This window comes from Bombyx mori, chromosome 28 (genome assembly GCF_030269925.1).
Source record: "Bombyx mori chromosome 28, ASM3026992v2".
NCBI lineage: Eukaryota > Metazoa > Arthropoda > Insecta > Lepidoptera > Bombycidae > Bombyx > Bombyx mori.
In genome coordinates this window covers 1421652-1445798 of record NC_085134.1, presented here as the reverse complement: position 1 = coordinate 1445798, position 24147 = coordinate 1421652, and the positions used below count along the sequence as shown (strand labels likewise).

The following is a 24147-nucleotide window of genomic DNA, read 5'->3' as shown; positions in this document are numbered from 1 at the left end:
TATATTACAACGACCGCCATTGATGTGTTTATGACTTGTGTTATATTAACCTAAATAAAATATGGCTGGCTGACAGAGCCTTTTGAACTTAACAATTAATTTCAAATCCCATACAAATTCGTACAGCTGAATAAAAGCAGGGACAACTTACAATATAAAACTAACGTATAAAAAGTATAGTATATATAGGGTTGCCACCCGTACTTTATAATAAAGTATTGTACGTTATTTCAGGTAATTGTACTTTATACTTTATGTGAACAATAAAGCACACGAAAATAGGTACTTTATTTGGCATGATTTGGTTTCTTTGGGATTTTTTTTTTTTTTTCCTACCTAAGCTGGTAGCCTTTTTTTTCCCTACCTAAGCTGATAGCCCTAGGGGCTATTTCAGCGTAACCGTGGCTAGTAGGTGAGTTCACGGGGCTCAAACCTAATGACGTTGCTAACACGAACCCTAGCAAGAGTCGTGCTTCGCAGAATCTACCACCGGATCTGAAACGCGACCCACTGAGAAGATCCGGCGAGAAACTCAGTGGGCTGCTGGTAGCCTTGAGAGGCTATTCCAGCGTAACCTTAACTAGCAGGTGAGCTCACGGGGCTCAAACCTGACGACGTTGCTAACACGAACCCTAGCAAGAGCCGCGCTTCGCAGAATCTACCACCGGATCGAAAACGCGACCCACTGAGAAGATCCGGCGAGAAACTCAGTGGGCTGTGTCTGAGGGTTAATTTGTTCGTCGAGCCCTTCGTCGCAAGCGACGGGTTCGACGAGAACGGTGACCGGTGCTTGAAGTACCTAGAAGCACCGTTAGTGGATCGGGAGGATCCGAAATGACGTGTCTGGGGCGACGGCGACTGCTTTCCATTCTGTCCGCTGGATCGGGAATGTAAAAAAATTACATTATTTTAATAATAAGTACTTTTTTTTCCTGCCTATCATAATCAATGTAGGTACTTTATTTGCGAAAAAAAAAAGGTGGCAACCCTAAGTGTATACATTGTGATGTAAGGCCCTGTTTTACGCAGAGCTTTGATCAGAAAACAATAAATCTAATGCTCTTTTAAGCTCTAATTAATTACGTCTCCCAAAGACTTTACTACTATTCTTGGTGCAGCAGATGTGGGTGTTTAGTGAAAAAATAACTCGGTACAATGATCCTTCAAGTATCACGTTCATTTATAAAGTCAGCTGATGTATACGAAGGAGTTGCAAATAATGTGTAATAAATAAAAATCAATGTTTGTTAAAATTTTGTTCGCCACGGGGGTGACTTTTGTCGTCGTGGCCTAAATGATAAGACGTCCGTTGCATTCGTATCTAGCGATGCACCGGTGTTCGAATCCCGCAGGCGGGTACCAATTTTCCTAATGAAATACTTACTTAACAAATGTCCACGATTGACTTCCACGGTGAAGGAATAACATCGTGTAATAAAAATCAAACCCGCAAAATTATAATTTGCGTAATTACTGGTGGTAGGACCTCTAGTGAATCCGCACGGGTAGGTACCACCGCCTATAAGGTTGGTGGCGCATTTACGTTGTAGAAAACTATGAGCTCCAGTAACCACTTAACACCAGGTGGGCTGTGAGCTCTTTCACCCATCTAAGCAATAAAAAATAAATAAATAAAAAGATGGAGATTTAAAAAAAAATCTCACAAAATCCTTTGCAAAATTAAATTTTAATCTATCGATAGGAGCTTTCGCAACATTAAGCTTCAAGGCATTCCCTTCATTACGACGACCTCAATGAACATACCATAACAATGTGTAACAATGGTTTAGCACCGTAACCACGTAAATCATTCCGTTCGCTTAAATAGTCTAAGAGCTAGGTACAAACGTTTAATACGTTTTCAATATTTCATTTTCTAAGCATTAAGATACTTAGAAAAATCTAGAAGAGTATTAAATTATAAGCAACGATATCGATATCTTTAAGTATCCCTTGAGGGTTTGTTCAAGATGATCACATCTTTAATTTTTTATCACCGTAGGTTTTATTACATTTCATTCTCTATTACCCAGACCCAAGGTTCAAATCCCAATCCGATTTCGTTTTTGTCACTTAGCCCTTTGTGAAGCAGCCATAGCGTTTCCTGAACACTATGCTAACGATTTCTTCTGTGCGAGGTGTGAGTTTAGGGGTATCTAATAATAGAAGATCTTCCATTGAGTCAGTGAATTTTCTATGTAAATAACAGTCCGAATATTATTGTTCATAATTTATACATATCGACGCTTGAAAGGCAAACGTGACTAAGCGACAATGCGTGAACTTTACAGTAGACTAATTTAAAGTTGAAATACATGAAAACAAAATTATTTTAACGAATCTAGCTGTAGTAGAATTTAGCTAGTCGTTGTAGGATTGAAATGATTTGAATAGACCTAGAAATATATATTTTTTGCGCATCGAATATGGTTATTGCCTATCATTTATGTACAAAGCAGTTATTGTCGCTTACTAACGTTTGCCTTTCAAGCGTCGATATCTTTAAGTATCCCTTGCGGGTTTGTTCAAGATCATCACATCCTTTATTTTTTATCACCGTAGATATTATTATATTTCATTCTTCCAAAGTCCAAGGTCTCCCAGGCCCAAGGTCCAAATCCATAGTGCATTTCTAGATTTCGTTTTTCTCACTTGGCCTTTTGCGAAGCTGCCATGGAGTTTCCTGGGTACTATACTAAGGTTTTCTTCTGTCATACTACTGGTGTGAGTTTAGGGGTATCTACTTATAGAAGATCTTCCATTGAGTCAGTGAAGTTTCTTGGTAGACGACAGTCCAATTGTTTTTTGTTGTTCGGAACATGTACATACTAACAGACTAATCATGAAAATGTTGCTAGCAAGATTCAGGTACCTGTCAAGCATCTTCTATTCTATGATAGCTATCAGCTGCTGTATAAGCATTTTGAATCATATCGGCAGGTAGTGATTGAGCATCACCCAATCTTCTGGGATATTTCCCTAAAAAATGCACACGAATTTCCGAAATGGGCTCTTTACTGGAAACATATGCATTGGACGGCATCACTACATCAGTGCCTTCATAACCAGGAACATTGTAGTATGTATTGCCAAAAACCATAAAAGAAACGACAAACGTTTGATCTCTCATGATCCCTCAGAAATTGACGTGAGATAAAGCGGAACAATTAAAGGAGGGATATTATTTCTCCGAGCCGCTAGCGAAACAGGCCTAATTATCACAGGACCCCACCTGCCGCCCCACGAACGCCTCAATAAATCAAATAACACAATATCAATAAGCAGCGAATCACATAATAAAGGCGGGAGTTCTTTCGGCGAACGCACATCATCCAAATAACGAATACTCCGCCGAGAGCAGAAATAAATCCGAGCTTTTATATAAGCAATAAAACGATTTTACTAGATCGTAAAAAGCGAAACGCCTCGTAGTTACTACGCAGCTGTAATATGCAGTATATCAAATATATAAATTTGGATATTTACGCTTGTATTATAAGGGAAAGTATTATATAGTTGTTTTAGTGTTTGGTCTGTCTATTCAAGAAGCGTAATACTGTTGCAGCTTGAAGGGATGCAATGCTGTGTTTAATGAGTCCTTGACCTCAATATCTCAAGCCTTCTTTATCGTTTATAATTTCCACAAACTGAATGCAATTTGATTCTTAATTTGCTCACAGCCTTATCTTTGTTTTTAATGGTTCATTAAAGTATTGAGATTGTAATCCTCTGGACGTGGCCGCTGGGAATTACATACCCGATCCTGTAGACCGAATGGTAAACAGTCGACGCTGCCCAAAACACGTCATTACGGATCCTCCCGATCCATTAATGGTGCTTTTAGGTACCACAAGCACCGGTCACCGTCCTAGTCGAGCCAGTCGCTTGCGACGAAGGGCTCGACGAGCGAATTAACCCACAGGCACAGCCCACTGAGTTTCTCGCCGGATCTTATCGGTCGCGTTTCCTATCCGGTGGTAGATTCCGCGAAGCACTGCTCTTGCTAGGGCCCAGTGTTAGCAATGCCTCCGGCTTGAACCCCGTGAGTTCACCTACACGTTAGGGCGAAGCTGATATTATATCCACACAAGGCTATCAGCATACATAAAAACTATTTTAAGCGCTGTTCTTTCTTTTGACGTTACTTTCAAATTCGAATTCATAAGAATTTTTGGCAATAGCAAACTGCAAAATTCAACTACATTGACAGCCATGAAAGCGAATTAGTTAGGAGTCAGTTTATTTGGTAAAACTGTTATTGATGGCTTCGTGCTTTATATGTGCCACTTGACTTAATAGTCCAGTTATGCAGGCTTTGTTCAAAGCTGGTATAGTACCATCTACGTACCACAGGTGGCGTTAACAGCTAACATAATGAATAGAATAATCAGCATCTATATCTATTTATATATATAAAAATGAATTGCTGTTCGTTAGTCTCGCTAAAACTCGATAACGGCTGGACCGATTTGGCTAATTTTGGTCTTGAAATATTTGTGGAAGTCCAGAGAAGGCTATATAAATATGAAAATGCTCGGAATCAAATAAAAATACCAATTTTGTTTTTCCTTTGATGTGTCCCCCGTCGGAAGTACTCCTTTTGTTTGTTTAAGTTTATTTTATACAAAATTTTTGGTCTTTTATTTATCGATTGAGGCACTACGAAGTCTGCCGGGTCAGCTAGTTTCTAATAAATAAAAAGACTAAATATTCTAACGGAAACCGTCAAAGAAATATTTCCAATTTACTTTCGAGTGGTCTCCGCGTCTAACACGAGAACGCTCCCCGAGACCTCGCTAATGAAATTCCTTATAACGAGTAATTGACGCTATTATATCTTGTTAAAATCTATTGTAAGATCAAACAATGAAATATGACCGAATATTAATTTACGCCCGCCCTTGAAGAGCCTGAGTGCACTCGAAAACAATTGGATTGCTGCTATGGGCCCTTTTTTGTTGTGGAACGAATTCCGGTAGATGTTCTAATTTATTTATTGGTACCATTATTGTTGCTAATAGAAAATCCGACGCGATCTTAAGGAGGCGAATGAAAAAATGAAGCAAAAATACTTAATTAAAACTAACTTAGCGTTTTCTTTTTTTGTTGTTGTTTGGATGGGTGGACGACATCACAGCCCATCTGGTGTTACGTGGTTACTGGAGCCCATAGACATCTACAACGTAACCACCCACCTTGAGATATAAGTTCTAAGGTCTCAAGTATAGTTACAACGGCTGCCCCACCCTTCAAGCCGCATTACTGCTTCACGGCAGAAATAGGCGGGGTGGTGGTGCCCTATCCGTGCGGACTCACAAGAGGTCCTACCACCAGTAAATGTCTTGTGGCTTAGACAGCGATCGATTCATTGTTTTGATTGTAGTATTTTCTCAGGTTTCCGCGTGTTGTAGACATAATTAAAACCTTTTAGATTTACGTTTTAATCTCCTGTTCTTACCGTCATTATCTATACTTAATGTTATAAAGCTAAAGAGTTTGTTTGTTTGAACGCGCTAATCTCAGGAACTACTGGTCCGATTTGAAAAATTATTTCAATATTAAATAGCCCATTTATTGAGAAAGGCTATAGGCTTTAATAACATCATGAGACCGATACAAGTGGAGCACCAATAAAGAATGTATAAAAATATTTTCACTTTCTACGTAAATGAAGTGGGGGGTAAAATTTAGCGTAACTATTCCACGCGGACGGAGTCGCGGGCAAAAGTTAGTAATATACTATTTCCGAAGTTTTGAATGCCTTACAGTTTTCGTGGTTACAGTCGACTAAGATGCTCTGTATCGATATTTTAATATTGTGCAATTGACCGTCTTTTTGAGAGAAAGAGGTAAACCTAAGAAAGGAATGGATTACTTGAAAGACAATATGTGTAAGAGGGGAAAGAGCGAAGAAATGGTCTATGATAGAGGAATATGGAAAGAGAAAACATGTTATGCCGACCCTAGGTGACTGGGAGAAGGGCAGGAGAATGATGATGACCGTATATTTTTCTATAAAAATCTATGTTATTGTATTAACTTACCATTTTCTATTTTTATTACATCTTATTCTGTTTTACCATAAATTATTTCCTTAAATCCAAGAAATAAACGCGTGAGTGAACAGCGAAAAAAATTTTAATTGTATCGTTTTTTCGATAATTATTAGTTCATACAGAACTCTCGGAAGACAGGGCTTGATGTTTAATTGGTCAGCTTGAAGTTCCAACTTCAATTCCGTACAGTCTTTATACTAGACTAGCTTTTGCCCACGGCTTCGTCCGCATGGAATAGTTCACAAATATTTTTTTATTTCAGAGCAAATTTGATTAGCATAAAAAACGTTATAGTGAGCCAATCTTAACATATAGACATATGCTGTCACGGACTTTTTTTTAGATCTTTTAAAGAGGAACAATTCTGTCGTACATTATTTTAGCGAAACTTTAACCGTTTCTGCAGCGCACGCAGCGGAAGCTCTTGAAAGGTAAAAATAACCCCGATTTTGAAACATTCTTTATTGGTGCTCCGCTTGTATTGGTCTTAGCGTATTATATAGCCTATAGCCTTCCACGATAAATAGGCAGTGAATTTTCAAATCGGACCAGTAGTTCCTGAGATTAGCGCATCCAAACAAACAAACTCTTCAGCTTCATAATATTAGTATAGATACATTTGAACGATTTCTTGACGTAGCTAATTGTTGTCTAGATACCGGAGAGTATAGATATCATAACGTGAATACCGCTGGCCACTTTGAGATCGAAGTTACTATTGCATCAGATAACTATCACACCCTTCACTGAAACGCCTTAATGAAGCAGGCAGTATTAAAAAAATAGACAAGAAAAACATCTAAACGGTTTACGTACGTAGAGAGATCTTGAATAAGAAAATACATTTTCGTTCGAAGCTAAAGAAAAACGCAACTAAAATAAATATAGCAAATTCAGTAACAAAGAACAGGCTTCGGATGGAAGACACCGCGGCTTTCCCGCCTAACGAGTTTCCTTCGATATTTATGTTTTGAAAAGGGACCGAATCCGGGAACTAGTTTGGATTATCGGAACACCCTCCTGTTATATTGTGTACACGTATTCCAAGTAAAACAAAAATGTATTTTGCGGTCCCGAAAGTGCTCTAGCGTATTTCTTGTTTTTTCAGCATCACTCATATGCAACTAAGTTTTTAGAATGAAGTTTCTTATGGGAAGATGCGGAGGGGTACCCTAACCGGGAATAAAAAAGTCCGTAACGTAAGATTTTTATTAGTAATGCATACAGTGTACGACTTAAATTTGTAATAACGTACAAAAAATAACATATTTTGTTATCATTCATTGACCACGATCTCAGAGCGTTCGTTTGCGCAATACACTAACTCTTATGCAAACAACCATGAATGAAGTGTACCGCAATAAGTTCGCACGTTACCGAATGGCCGTGGGTTGTTGCGAAACCTCCAGTTTTATTTTCTTCATACCTCGAATAGAACTTAAAATTACTATTTTTATAATAAGGAACTTTATTCCTATCCGGTGTCACACGACACCACACATCTTTTTTTTTTGTTATACCACCAGTACCCAACCTTTTAATGCCAGTTCATGGCCGATCTAATGTTAAGGAGCAACGCGACTGCCACCAGGCACCTTGAGACATCTGGTCCCGTCATCATCAGCCTATAGCAGTCCACTGCTGGACATAGGCCTCTCCACTCGCTCGCCAGTTAGCACGATCCTCGGCTTCTCTCATCGAGCTCCTGCCAGCCACCCTGCACAGATCACTCCACCAAGCCTGAAGCCATCCTGCATCTTCCAATTCGCGGTCTCCACTCAAGAACGCGTTTACCCCAACGGTTATCATTTGTCTGGCTAATATGGTCTCGTCATCAAGTCCCAATAGTATAACGGAAATAAAATTAACAGACGTAAATATTACACAGAATTATTCTTAAAATTACCTTGGACTTGAGCCAGTCAGTACTAGTGGTACTCGAAGCGATCGGAACAGAAAGTCCCAAGCGAACGAAAGGAATATAAAGCAAACAGCAAATATACTTTAGATTATTATTAATATAATATACTAGCTGACCCGTCAGACTACGTAGTGCCTCAATTGATAGATAAAATACATAAATTTTGGTATAAAATAAACTTAAAACAAAAAAAGGAAAAACTATTTTTTTTATTTTATTTAATTCCGATCATTTTCATATTTATCTACCTTTTAAACCTTCTCTGGACTTCCACAATAATTCAAGATCAAAATTAGCCAAATCGGTTTAGCCGTTCTCGAGTTTTAGCGAGACTAACGAACAGCAATTCATTTATATATATATATAAGATTTTGAGCCCGCAATATAATGCGACGGTAGCTAACCATGCGCTCCCTCTAGTCCATTGACCTCGCGCATGATGATGTTCCATTGCGTATCAGACTAAAAACGTCAAAAACTTATTTTACGTACGCGATTTTCGTATCGTCTTACAAATCACGACCCCACTCAATCTTTGTTTACGGTAACAATTCTAATACCCCTCGCATACGACGCGTCGCTTTGACAGTGTTTGTTTACCTGCGCGATACGGACCCGCGCATCCGGCCTGCGTGAAATCCAACACATCTTGTGGGGTAAGTTAGAGTAAAAGTTAAAAAAAAACAAGACCAACCTATGTTAATCTTACGAAGTTAAGGGAAACAAAAACAAAAGTGCTCTGAGGAATTATTCCAGATGATACCGGCATCTCGTTTTTATCATCGCACCTCCCGCCACCGGAGTAGAGTTCATCCATACTACCTGGAGCCACTGCGGTCATCCACAGTGCGTTTCCAGAGGTCTTTTTTGCCACCTATCATGCGGCTATGGAATGAGCTCCCCTCCACGGTGTTTCTCGAGCGCTGTGACATGTCCTTCTTCAAACGAGGCTTGTGGAGAGTATTAAGCGGTAGGCAGAGGCTTGGCTCTGCCCCTAGCATTGCTGAAGTTCATGGGCGACAGTAACCACTCAGCATCAGGTGGGCCGTATGCTCATCTGCCTACAAGGGCAATAACAAAATATCGTATTTATAGACTGTTCGCCTTTAGGTGATCAAGTTAGAAGAATTAAAAACATCATAACTAGCATCTCCTGACGATTCCATTGTTATATTTTTGGTTTTTTTAACTGTCTTCCTAACTAGAAATGATTGGGATGTAGTTATAGCCACAGAATTAGAACCTAGACTTCCTCTCCCGAGATAGAGCTTTCACATGAAAGCTGTGGGCTTCATTATCCACTGTACAATAACTATTGACAGAACGTGAGCTGGTTTATTTATTGCCAACTGAGTTAACTGCATGATGAGTGGTTGAGGTCAGTCTTGGACACTGACAACGCCAAAGGCACACCGAAACCGCTGCCAAATACGTTTATTTATTTATTTGGGAAACAAACAGTACAATACAAAGATATAATAAGAAGTAAAAAATAGCTAAAACAATAACCAAATAATATGTTTCCACAATCCAAATCACATATAAGTAGAAAGTGAACAGAGAAGAGAAATTTAGAAATTTAAATTACAAAAAAACAAAAGCAACACAATACCCACATATTATTTGTACATCGACTTACACATGTTTCCATGTCACAAATACCAAAAATTCTTCACAATATTACGTACGAGACTAATCGTAAAACTGTGGTGGCCGCTAAATGACAACTTCATTTTTAATACAAAGTCATGAACGACTATGCTGTAACGGAAAACCCATAAAGCGAAGGCTGCATGAATATATTCGTGCTTGTAAAACAATGTAACGTAATGCTTATTCTCGACGTTAGGATCGCAATGTGCGACCCGTTTCATCAATTTGGAAATTTTCTGAAATTGCAATTGATCGCTTCCAATGTGTTTTTTTTTATTGCTTAGGTTGGTGGACGAGCTCACAGCCCACCTGGCGTTAAGTGGTCACTAGAGCCCATAGACATCTACGACGTAAATGCGCCACCCACCTTGAGATATAAGTTCTAAGCTCTCACAGTATAGTTACGACGGCTGCCCCACCCTTCAAACCGTGAGGACTCACAAGAGGTCCTACCACCAGTAATTACGCAAATTATAATTTTGCGGGTTTGATTTTTATTACACGATGTTATTCCTTCACCGTGGAAGTCAATCGTGAACATTTGTTGTGTACGTATTTCATTAGAAAAATTGGTACACGCCTTTTTTTATGGTTGAAGGATTACTGGTGGCCCGGAGGCCTTTCCAGTTTCACCAGGACAGGTGGGCGAGCAAAGGCTCAGCCAGGAGGGGTGGGATTTGCTAACAGCTACCCGAGCGCTTCCGAAGGAGACCTAACAGCTCAAGAGTAGCTGCTTCGCGAATCAATCTACTACCGGATCGGAATCGCGACCCGCTGAGAAGATCCGGCGAGAAACTCAGCGAGTTGATTCATGGGTTAGGTTGCACGGCAAACTCTTTGTCGAGTTCGACGAGTACGGTTACCGAGGTCCCTAAGCCTGCTCCTAGTGTTAGAGCTGAAGGCGTCTAATGCAAAGGTTATTGGATCTGATGGATCCGTAAGGACGTGTCTAGGGCGTCGACGGTGACTGGCTCCTGCATGATCAGGATTCGGGGAGTAGTCAGCGGCGGCAACGATAAGGCGTTTATCATGACGCATAGCCTTATCGAAGTGCCGTTCCGACGCTGACTTCATGTGTTTCTGGATAGATTCGAGGCCCAGGTCGTCGTGTAGGTCAACGTTGCTCACGGACCACGGAGCTCCGACGGCTAACCTGCAAACGCGAGATTGGAGGGTGTCTATGTGTGTGCAGACCGCGTGAGCGAACACCACACTCGCGTAAGTCATGACGGGCCTTATGCAAGTTTTGTAAAGTGTCACCTTGTTCCGAAGGGACATTTTACTCCTCTTACAGATCATGGGGTAGAGTCTACCGAGAATAAACGCGGCACGGTCACGGACTGATTTTATATGCGGGCGGAAGGTCATCGATGCATCCAGGGTAACGCCCAGGTACTTGACCTTCCTGGCCCAGGGTATGGGTTGTTTAAAGAGAGTAATCGGGGGTGTGAGATTCCTCCTCCTAATCCGGGAGGAAATCCGTGTAGAGCGGTACACGCCTGCGGGATTCGAACACCGTTGCATCGCTTGATACGAATGCACCGGACGTCTTATCTTTTAGGCGAATCTTTTATGTCTGTGTGTGTGTGTACAAAGTCATCGGAACTTAATCGATCAGATCCCTGTGTGCTCATATTTGACACCAGATTGTGTATGTACCAATTTTTAATACGCTTTTATTAGCTTCAGACGTATGTAATAATATATGTAACGGAATATTTGAACATGATTTAGACCCCCTTCAAAACGTCGGATAATTCGAAATTTGGTGTACTTATTAAGGACCGATGAGAATCCAACATTAAAAAAAAATTAAACAAAAAAAATTGAAATTCAACCAAAAAATTAAAAATAAATAATAGTTTAAAAAAACTAACAAAATACGCTTTTATAGAAAATCCAACTAAAAAATAGAAAAATAAAAAAGTGCGAGGTGCTTTTCAGGACATTATTAAAATAGCCCTTCTTGCCCATAATTTCCAAACTGCATGGGATAATTTTTTTCACTGATTTTTTCTCATGGTGGTTACAATCAATCCTGTTACTCCGTTTCGGCTTGACGTTGAGTTCTGGGACGCCCTGTATATATATATATATATATATATATATATATATATATATATATATATATATATATATATATATATATATATATATATATATATATATATATATATATATATATATATATATTACATTTAATAATTTATCAGTGTTTAATTAATTTTCGATCTGACATCTGAAGTAGGTAATGGATTTTCATCAACATCTGCACAGTTTCCTTGCACACTTTATTCTTCTTATATATATGCTCATGATATTCCAAAACATAAATAGCTACACTATACAACGGGAAGCAGTTACTTAGAATTCTGCCATCGCCTCTACAAACAATTAATTACTGAGTAATGTTCTTTGGCGCTGCGGTTTGTACACTTTGTACTACCATTCCAGTTTAAGCGGTGAAATAATAAAGTTTTCCGTATATTAAGATAAAACAATGTTTGCTTATACATCCTGGCGTGGCTTTTAGAACATAAATTTATATAATTTATTAACTCCAAATCGATTCTGGTTATGTGTGACAACAATACTAAATATATTTGTGATACAAAGAGATCTTTGATGGAGTGCGTGAATTTGGTCGGTAAGTCATCATTCCGGGTGTCTTTTGATGTTAAAGTTTTTTTTTGTTACACCATCTATACTTTAATATTATAAAGCTGAAGAGTTTGTTTGTTTGAACGCGCTAATCTCAGGAACTACTGATCTGACTTGAAAAAATATTTCAGTGTTAGATAGCCTATTTATTGAGGAAGGCTATGGCTATATAACACCACGCTAAGACAAGCGGAGCACCAATAAAGAATATTTCAAAATCGGGGTTTTTTCCCTTTTGAGAGCTTCCGCTGCGTGCGCTGTAGAAACGGTTAAAGTTTCGCTAAAATAATGTATGACAGAATTGTTCCCCTTTAAAAGATCTAAAAAAAAGTCCGCGACACCATATGTCTATATGTTAAGGTTGATTCACTATAACGTTTTTTATGCTAAGCAAGCTTTTTTTCTAAAATAAGCATTATATGAACGTGTTTTTATAAAGATGATATTAATCCTTATCCAATTAAATACGTTATTCATTAAGTTTTTAATTTTAAAGAAATTTGCCCTTTACATCATTTGATTTAAATGAGTATCTTAGAAGATATCGCAGTTTTACAAATTATTTTACGTAAATTCATTTTAGATTCGAAGTACTAAATGTTTTTGTGTGTACTTGGAAATTTTAACGTTCCTTTGTGGGTATGACGTTGAGCGTGTATTTATTACAGCTAATATTTTTTTATATTCTTATTTATTGCTTAGATGGGTGGACGAGATCACAGTCCACCTGGTGTTAAGTGGTTACCGCCGCCCAAAGACATCCGTGAATGCCGCCCCCACCTTGAGACATACGTTGTAATGTTTCACTTTTAAAATAGGCAAGATGGTGGTACCTACCCATGCGGACTCACAAGATTTTCTACCACCAGACTATAATTTTGCGGACCTGGTTTTTATTACACGATGGTATTCCTTGACCGTGGAAGTCAATCGTAAACATTTGTCAAGTACGTATTTCATTAGAAAAACCGGTACCTGCTTGCGGGATTCGAATACCGGCACGAAACGAATGCACCGGACGTTTTATCCCTTAAGCCACGACGACTTCAAACTTATGTACATCTAATAGATTACAAAACACAAAAAAGCCCTGCAAAAACTAAAAAGTAAGGCATGTGTGACATCAATGTGAATTCGTTTTAATTTGTATAAAACCGCTTGTCGAGTTGCCCCACCCTTAGGCTTACTCCTTAGGCTTTGTGGCGTCAAGTGCCAGTTTTCAGGTCAACCCTTTTCTGTTCCACGTTACCTTGTTACTCGCATTAAGTCTAAGAGTCTTAGTTCATTCGGTTTTCTGGAACACGAATGGACGAAAGTCAGGAAAATGAAACTAGAATAATTCTATATTGCTTTGCAGATAAATGAGTTCTCATTAACGTCTGGTATTAAGCTATCTCAGCCTGGTATTAAACTGTTATTGGTGGCTGGCTTACAGACTAACGTGAATGAAATTGATCGCGTTAAGAGAAGCATCTTCTTCTTTGTCTCCACCTTATCCCACAAGGTGGGGTCGGCACAGCGAATTTTTCTATTTCAGTCTCTTCTATCCGCCATCATCATAACACTCAATCCTCTCTCTCTCATATCGTCATTCACACACTCCATCCATGTCTTCTTCGGTCGACCTCTTCTCCCTCTACCTTGCACTTCCATTTCCATACATCTCCTAGTCACAGGCACTTAAAAGAAGCATCTCAGTTGGATTGTTTTAGTCACTTATAAGATCGATGAGCATAGGGATGTTATGAAGACGTTTTGCTCACAGACATTAACAATGCCAATGAGAGAACCAAGCCCGTGCTTATTGTATTGTTACGGCGATAAGTGTCCTACCATTTTACCTACCCTACCCCATAATATCAATATCATACCTATATTTTTTTGGAAAAGGGGATTATTGTTTTATTTTTTCGATTCATCTCCCACTGAGAGGGCATTCTGAGTTACTCGTAAAGCTATGACGATTTTAATGTAGACTTCGAGGCCCGTAAACACAAAAAAGCTCCTCGATTTTACCAATTGAATTATAAATGAAATGTGTTCCGAAAATGGTCCTCCCTCAGTGGTAATTTCGATAAACCGAAGCGCCTAATTTCGATCGGTTACATCAAAAACCAATCGTTGAAATATAAACTACAGCACATCGGGACAATAAACAAACTGTATATTGATTAACTAGATAAATAAAAGGTGCTTCTATATTATAGCTCCTTGCTTGCCTGCCTCATCCATTAACTATGAAGATATCATACATTTTAATGATCAACTTTGTACTCCCGACTCTGAGATTGTCCAACGGTCGTATTGAACAGATTAAACAAAATAAAATAGAGATGTACTCTATATTACAATATCAAAAGGTTTCGGTATGTGTTTATATATTTAGGTATTTATACCAAATTTTTTTAATGTACATTTAGAAGTACATAGAAGTTCCACTTCTAACAACTGTTCTTCTGTGGACGCCAGAAACAGTACGAAGCCAAAAACAATTATCTAAATCTTACAGCTGAGCCACCTCTTTTGCTTGTACTTGTTCATAATTTTGTTATTCATTAAAATCTACGTTTTTGTGTATAAAAGCAAAAATAACTTTAATATCATTATTTATAATCACTAAATCGTAAATATTATTAAGTTTTACAATATTTGAAACAAGAATTAGTTGTCTCTTAGCTTACATAAGTAACGGAAACTACTTAAGTTGTTAGTCGAAGTTTTTTTTTTTATTGCTTAGATGGATGGACGAGCTCACAGCCCACCTGATGTTAAGTGGTTACTGGAGCCCATAGACATCTACAACGTAAATACGCCACCCACCTCGAGATATAAGTTCCAAGATCTCAGTATAGTTACAACGGCTACCCCACCCTTCGAACCGAACGGCGGAACTGCTTCACGGCGGAAATGGGCGGGGTGATGATAACTAGCTGTGCGGATTCGTAAGAGATCCTAACACCAGTAATAAAAGAAATCGGTTAGTGAAGCAAGGTCAGACCTTTCAGGGTAATTGGTCTACGTATAAAAAAAAAAAAGGTCCTTTTTTTTTTTTTTTTTTTTTTTCAGGTAGAGGGCCGAACCTCCTACGAGGTCCCCGCGCCTAGGGGGCGCGCGGGGTATGTGAGACTCAACGATCTGCAGGTGTTAAGAGCAAATCGCGGGCCCAAGGATTTGAGGGCCCACCCACTAAACGACTCCCCTGCACTCTTACACCCGACGTCAGGTCCTGTTATAACCCATAAAAAGCCTCCGTTTTTATTATTATATCCTTTAAGATTTATATATACACCTCGAATGTATGCTCGATGGCGCCGGATTCATTCATGCGGAGAGAGAAGAGAGCTGCTTCTCATATTCGCCTCTGTTTTCCATGATGGTGCTCTTGCTGGAGTCTACCGTCGCTTGCCACGCTGCCAATCATTGCTATCCTAAAAAGCTTGGCTGTGGCACACATTATCGTCAGCTCCGATCCGGTGTAGATAGATTTCAAAGCAGCCGAGTTCGGTCAGAAAATCCACTAACAGGAAGACGAGATCTTCTCGGTCGGGATTTACCCAGCTTTCAAGGTGCAGGCGTATCCCTTTGATGGTTCACAGGCCCAGCGGATTGGTTAGAGACTGTTAGTTTTCCGCGTGACCTGCTAAAAATATCGAGCGCTTCCTACCCCAAGATCCAGAAGTTTGAGTGCTGGTAGTAGATACCTTTGCAAGCTGCTCGACACCGTATGCATAGAATTCAACCAATATTTTGATATTTGAAATGATTTTAATCGTTATGTAAACAAAATTTATTTGCGGATTAATGGAAAAGTTTACTCATAATGACAAAATCCATCCTAACAATTCGAGTGATGTCTCCTGAGTCAGACATTTCTTGGAAAGTTTTAACGGCAGTGATAAATGGTGGTAACGCCCTTTCACTCACAACTTTTGTCATTTAACGAGTAATTTTAATATGTTTAATGTGACTTTCTTTCTGAGTCAGCTAATGTAACGAAATAAACATTCCAAACTTTCCTACAATAACTATAACAAAGAGCATTATTACATTATTAGACCAGACGCGTCATTGATTTCACCTTCGTTAAATTTGTAATTCAAAATGAGAATTGTTGATTTTTAGTGGGAGTTGCTCATGTCACTCTCTGGTCCAAAAAAATTATCAGTAAACTTGTAGAGCCATTCTTCCAATTGATAATTAACACGTTATTTATATCTAAATATACGTGTACCAAACCAGATGTCGGTGTGGCCGGGAATTTTGTCACGATTGTGGCCACTCACTGTCAGATTAGTAAACGAATCCGGACGCTCAGATAATGTTATTGATATAACATTAATTGTCGTCATGGTCAAAAGGATAAGACGTCTGATGCATTCGTATCTAGCGATGCACCGGTGTTTGAATCCTACAGGCAGATACCAATATTTCTAATTAAATAAATACTTAACAAATGTTCACGATTCACCTCCGCGGTGAAGGAATAACATCGGGTAATAAAAATCAAACCTGCATATTATAATTTGCGTAATTACTGGTGCTAGGACCTCTTGTGAGTCCGAACCGGTAGGGACCACCACCCTGCCTATTTCTGCCGTGAAGCAGTAATGCGTTTCGGTTTGAAGGGTGGGGCAGACGTTGTAGCCGGACGTGAGCTCATCTCCGTCTAAGCAATAAATAAATAAAGAATTGTAGTTTTACTAGATGACGACACACAACACTGTCCTTTGGTAAGCTTGTCAACTTATGTGGAGGATAAAGCACAGTCTTTTCGCCACTTTATTTCGTTCTATCGCTATTATACTCTGTACACGTTCACATCGTCTCGTTGAAAAATGTTACTCATGACCCGATTCGACATTTATGTAAACCCTTCACGTACTCTTCAGGTTTCTTGGCAGGCTTCTCCGAACCAGACTGAATCTGGCCAGCAAAATGTTCTCTTTTTTTAGCTCTAGACAAGCAATTGGCATTAACAGGCAAACAGAGAGAGAGGGGGAGAGAGAGAAAGAAGAAGAAGAAGAGAGAAGGAGAGAGAGAAAGAGAGGGAGAGGGAGAGAGATAGTATTCTTTATTGTACACCAACAATGCGAAACATTAAATACAAAACAGTACAATTGGTGGTCTTATCGCTAAGGTCTCGCGATCTCTTCCAGACAATCATCGATTGGAAAAGAATCATTTGGAAACTAACGGACGTAACTAAGGACTAAGGAAATGCCGTTTGGCACATGAGGTAGGTAAATACATTACATAACGGTTGTCCCGTTCCCAAAACGGGAACGAATGAGGGTTTCTTTGCAGAATTAGACAGAATCGTGATAGGCATCCATGCGGCCTTACATACGCGCGGATTTCAGATAGGCCAGTCAACGTGCGTTCTCTCCTGCCTTATTTTCCATCAGTTCCCCCATGAATCGATTGCTTTAGCAATAAAACTGGAAAAGGTTAACGTACTGTGTGGCGGGTAGCTATCATACAACGCAAGATGTTTAACAGACACTTGAATCTCGGTTACGATATTTTGAAGATGATATTTTTTTTTCATCATCATCATCATTTCAGCCTATCGCCGTCCACTGCTGAACATAGGCCTCTGCAATAGATTTCCAGTGCGACCGGTCCATTGCCACCTGCATCCAACGAGACCCAGCGCTTTTTACTAGGTCGTCGGTCCATCTAGTAGGTGGCCGTCCCACACTGCGCTTGCCAGTACGTGGTCGCCATTTTTTTTTATGATTTAATAATTACTGGTGGCCCGGAGGCATTTCCAGTTTCACCAGGACAGCTGGGCGAGCAAAGGCTCAGCCAGGAGGGGTGGCTTTTCAAGATAAGCTAGCATATATATAAGATCGGGGAAAAAGTTTCTTCGCATTTTTTAAAGAAAATTCACAACATTTTTAATATAGTTTATTTACATTTAACTAAAGTATGTGTAGGTACTATTTTGTTCGATAATTTTTTGCAATCTTGTAGGTAGGGACATGGCTCCCATTGCTATAGAAATTTTGGGGCTTCTGATCAAAATGCCGCGCCAATTGGTTTGGCAGTCCTCTCGCGATGTTAACCTGACACTACCTAAATAATTCTGAAGAGACCGAAACAGGTGGACAACTGAAGGTGCAAGGTTAGTACTATACGGCCGATGCATTAACACCTCCCAGCCAAGCTCTCTTAATTTTTGCTGAGTGGCTATTACGAGCTCCGAACAACAACATTCGGACCGTCGGTCTACCGAGCAATATCTCCCGCTCAGTGGAAGATCTTCCTTTCGTCGTTATACTTACATACTTCAACCGTCTCAAGGCATCCTGGGAAAGATGAGGAGGAGAGGTCCGACAAATTCCTTGATAAAAGTCTTTTAACAGCCTCTGGAAAGAGCCTTTTGAATCGTGTCCTTGTAATCGGCTTATTAACAACGAAGTTTTTGTGAAAGACGTCCACTGAGTATCGACTGGATCGCCGACATGATTACTAGGCTATTCAGCTTTCGAACTAAATTGGATCGTTACCAAAACCATTTCAATACCCTTGACAAACGTCCGAGCATTTAGGAAATGTTAGGGATATATTTCAGGAGTCTACGAATTGTCCATATATCTATGTGTTGTTTTGCCATAATTATAGAATATGAGTTGGAGAACTATTAGCCGGCTGGTGATGACCTTACCCGAAAACTTTAGCTTTAGCTAGAAAATCTCATAAATATTTGGTAAATGGATCCATTCTGGAAAGTACCCATGGGATTAGACAGTTGATTCTATCCATCATAAAATTGACAATTGTAAGTTATGCTAAGTTATGATATTCGTTGCTACGATTAAAACTGATTATAAAAAATAAGAGAAAATTGACCGAAATTGTTGCCTCTAAACAGTAATTACATTTGAAATTTAATACAACGAAATATTCCAAACTAAGATGTAGTGAAAAGTCTATAGATATATCTTTGTCTATAGAATAGAAACTAGACTAAAACTATAGAAAACAGATCAGTCGACGAACACTTCATGTGATGAGGTTGTCGTAGAGATGCACATCGTCGTATTAGCCACCACGCATCTTGAGATAAATAATCATATACGCAGATCCCAGATGCATCTTGAGATATATCTTTAGGTGCATGGGTTGAAATCTCGATCGTATTGTACCACGGCCCTGCTATCCATCAAACTAGAACGCATGACTGCTTCGAGGCTAGAATAGTCAATATTATAATGTCTACACAAAACTGCAGTCAACACGCATTACCATTTCTTCCTCTTACCCTTGCTCCACTTTGAAGTCGTCGTGGCCTAACGGATAAGACGTCCGGTGCATTCGTGTTGAGCGATGCACTGGGTGTTCGAATCCCGCAGGCGGGTACCAATTTTTCTAATGAAATACGTACTCAACAAATGTTCACGATTGATTTCCACGGTGAAGGAATAACATCGTGTAATAAAAATGAAACCCGCAAAATTATAATTTGCGTAATTACTGGTGGTAGGACCTCTTGTGAGTCCGCACGGGTAGGTACCACCGCCCTGCCTATTTCTGCCGTGAAGCAGTAATGCGTTTCGGTTTGAAGGGTGGGGCAGCCGTTGTAACTATAATTGAGACCTTAGAACTAATATCTCAAGGTGGGTGGCGCATTTACGTTGTAGATGTCCATAGTCTCCAGTAACCACTTAACACCAGATCGGGCTTTGAGCTCGTCCACCAATCTAAAGAATAAAGAAAAAAAACTATCGATGCTCGTAAAAAAATACGCGCGAACACGACATCAGCGGCGTAAAGCCATGAGCACTCTCTAAAAATCATAATATAACCTACATCATAGCGAGCACAATACGAATGTAAATAATACAAAGGCTTCCGACACAGCCGTGACCATTAAATATTCAGGCTACAGCTAATGAAACCTGAGAACGATACTCAAATATTCATTTGCGCTCCTGATGTCACTTGGGTAACGACGGCCGTGAAATCGTACTAAAAACTCGCGCTGTCGCAGCGATGATTCAGCGCTGTATTATTTTCGAAAAATAATTTCATTTAATTCTGTTTAAACAATGTTTTTGATTCTCGTTTCTTAGAATTTTCGATCTTTATTATCTTATCTTTATACCTTCAAACGAGCAATTCTTGTATATATATAATCTGAATCTCGGAAACGGCTCCAACGATTTTCATAAAATTTAGTATACAGGGGATTTCGGGGGCGATAAATCGATCTAGCTACGATTTATTTTCAGAAAATGTTGTTTTATTCGTGATTTCAATAATTAATTCTTCCCAACATCTACTGGCGAATAATAATACTATTTTTCTTAATTGAGGGCAACTAACCGCTTTAAAGACACAACAAGATGGCGTTATCAAAAAAAAAAAACATCTAGTGTTTCCCTAAATGAATAGAGCTAGCTGTGTTCTATTTGATAATGGTATTTAGCGATTCTTAGAGTCAAACAATGCAACTGAGACTTCGAAACGTTGCTAGAAATCAGCGGAGCTCCTCCTCCCTGACTCGCATTCCTTATGTCTGAGGGTCGTAACCATCTCCTCCTATTATCCCTCTCTGGATGATGTCTCGCCATCTTCTTCTGTTCTCGGCAGTGAGTATGGTATCGTAGAATGTGGTATCCAGAGTGGTGCGGGTTTGGTCAGACCAGCGCATTGGTTTGCGGCCACGAGACCTTTACCACCAATTTTGTCAGTTACCATCAATTTTTCAAGAATATCAACGTTCTGGCAATGTAACCGAAGAAGTCAAATATCCTCTTAAGGCAGATGGTAAAGAGCCTGGTTTAGATATTGAGCTGTCCCAATATGGAAAATTATCCGGATTTCTGTGACCACGAAACGGGCCTTTAATACGGCCATATCCGGGTACAAAAAGGTAAAATAGGTTAACTTATCTATGATTAAATTAATCCCGGGAAGCCGCCACAAAACTTGGCTGCAAGCCAAAATGATGTTCTAACTGCATAATTTTATCCTGTAAAAGACGTTTTTACGATACCCTTAAACCTTCTACTTGCAGAGACGTTCCAAGATACACGCAGAGTAATGGCGCAAACACTACAATCTTGCACCAGGATACAACAAATAGACTAGGGTTTAGCAAGAATATTGCAATAAAAATTTCGGCACGCATTTCATATTTCAGAAGTACCTGAAATATATTAACGAGTGGCTTCCACGACCGAAGGCATTCCAATAATTACGTATCTTTTATTTTTGAGCTCATTTTTTTAAGTTTAATCGTACAAAAAAACTCACCTCTAGTCCCGCCGAACTCCAAAAGTCTGGAACAAAAAGAGAAATCTTTTAAACAACTTTGCACGACAAACAAAATGAAAGCGCGAATCTGTTAAGTCGTCTAAACAACTTGGACCTCGCACAAGTACAATCCACTTAAGAAAAATGTCTCTTTGTAAAATGGACTGCTGAAACAATTACCAAATTGAAAGGAACTACGAAGGCTAGGTTTTTCTCAAGTAAAACATGTCTCAGTGAAATGGACGTTTGTGATGAACTTCTAAAATAAAAAGGAGATTTTTTTGGAGAAAAAAAAAAGTAAAAAGAAATAAGTTTTAGATTTTATTTTTTTCGTAATATGCTTTTCTATTAAGTGCTGAAGATGTTTTGAATTGGATATTTATTTCAAAAAAAAACTTACACGATATAGTTTCAGATATTTGTACTAACAATAACAAGCCTTTTTGCATATTACGTCAGAGGTCGGTTTTTTGGAAGAGATATTTGGCATGCGCAGTAAGGATTCTTTTTCACCTTAGTTTGGAACTGTATAACATGGCATATTTAATTGTTTACTCTATTATATGATTGTTCTTTCAAATGGGAACTGAGTTATTTTTAATGATTTATTTTTAATGCCTAATATGGATTCGTATACCACACTTGATGTTAAGTGATCGGTGAAGCCCATAGACAGCAATCACGTTAATGTCGCTGCCCATCTTGAGACATGAGTTCTAAGTCTCAGTTTTAATAGTACAACGGCTGCAAGCCCTTCAAACCGAAACGCATTACTGCTTCACGGCAGAAATAGGCAGGGCGGTGGTACCTACCCGTGCGGACTCACAAGACGTCCTACCACGAAGAATTACGCAAATTATAATGTTTACTTCACCGTGGAAGTCAGTTGTGAACGTTTGTTAAATGCGTAATTTATTCAAAAAGTTGGTACCCGTTGGCTTCAAATTTGCAGAAATTAAAGCCAAAAATCCCTACATGCAGAATATCCATTAATTTTAATAGAAATTTTTTCCTACAATAGCGCAACCAATCTTTTGTACCGAACTCAGCTTTGAATGGAGCATCGATCAACATTACAATCTATGCCAATATTGTGGCCCAAACGGCCAACCTTGGACCCAAAACATCGATACCGAAGACCACACAAAGAGCACCGAAATTCATAGAATTAAAACTAACGACCCTACCAAAATAAGGGTGTGTATGGCCACAAATAACCAGCAATTATGCCAGACAACCAGTGTATGGCGGAACGACGTTAAAAGGAGAGTGCTCCCTTTGGTAATGTCCGACCCTATCCTAAATGGAGACCAGCTGACCTCAAATGAACTCTTGGATCGCAAATTAAAATGGGCGACCGTCACACCAGTGCGTAACTTAATATCGGCGCAATTTTAACGCATATGTCATTTTAGGTCTAAATTTGGGGAAAATATTGAAAAGATAAAAAAAATGGCATATTTATTAACATGTTCGGACATCAGATCAGAAGCGCAAGATATTGCCTCGTACTCACTAGAACTAATACGCATTTCCCTTTCCCCTTTTCTTCCTTATCTTCATTTTGATTCATGCTTATTTACGAATTTTTTTTATTACCCTTGTAGGCAGACGAGCATAAGGCTCATCTGATGGTGAGTGGTTACCGTCGCCCATGGACTTCAGCAATGCCAGCGGCAGAGCTCGACCCTAGGACTTTCTAACGTTTTCGATGTATGTTCTTCGCGCGACACGCGTTCAATCTAGTTTAATCTCGATCGTTCTGTTAACCCATAGACACAGCCCACTGAGTTTCTCGCCGGATCTTCTCAGTGGGTTGGGTTTCCGATCCGGTGGTAGATTCTGCGAAGCACTTCTCTTACTAGAACCAGTGTTAGCAACACTCCGGTTTGAGCCCCGTGAGCTCACCTACATGTTAGGGCGAAACTGAAATAGCTTCTCAAGGCTATCGGCATAGGTAGAAAAAAAAACGTTCTGTGTAGTTCGTCTGCTCTCCACTAGATGGCGTCCCTTGCTATTGTAGTTATTTAGTAGCATTATTTCGTGCGGCTTTTAACAATACTTTCGGTGCAAAGGATGCCTGTTCACAAATTATTTCGTGTCACAACATTAATCTATGAACCACAAAAGGCTGACTAACCGAAAACATTCACGTAAGATCCCTCGGCATGAGATAATTTGATTTTAGAAAATTACTACATGAATATAAAAAAGATGAACTATTGGCTAAGTCTAAGAATCTGTTTGGCGCTATTTTCAAAGTCGTAATGATATGTATTAAGTTACAGAAGTTGGTTTTCTATTTGTATGAAAAAAAAGCTAAGCATTTAATTGTCTATCCGATGATCTGCAAGCAAGGTTTTTTTTTTGCCCTTGTAGGCCAACGAGCATACGGCCCACCTAATGGTGAGTGGTTACCGTCGCCCATGGGCGATTGTCAGAAGTCCATGGACTTCTAACAATGCCAGGGGCAGAGCCAAGCCGCAACCTGCCGAGCCAAGCCGCTGTCTACCGAGCCAAGTAGCTGCCTACCGAGCCAAGCCGCTGCCTGCCGATATAATGTGTAATGTAAATTGTAATTGTGTAATGTAA

The 24147-nt window shown here is 39.4% G+C and overlaps 1 protein-coding gene across 2 annotated transcripts in view; it reads right to left on the bottom strand.

Moving 5' to 3' along the window:
* The window catches only part of LOC101740303 (protein madd-4), a 411429-nt gene that overhangs the window by 193145 nt on the left and 194137 nt on the right, over window positions 1-24147 (bottom strand). For both annotated transcript variants that reach the window (XM_021352889.2, XM_062676723.1), the window contains exon 3: window positions 21556-21581. The gene's annotated coding sequence lies outside the window, so the exon portion shown is untranslated. The remainder of the gene's footprint in view (window positions 1-21555; window positions 21582-24147) is intronic.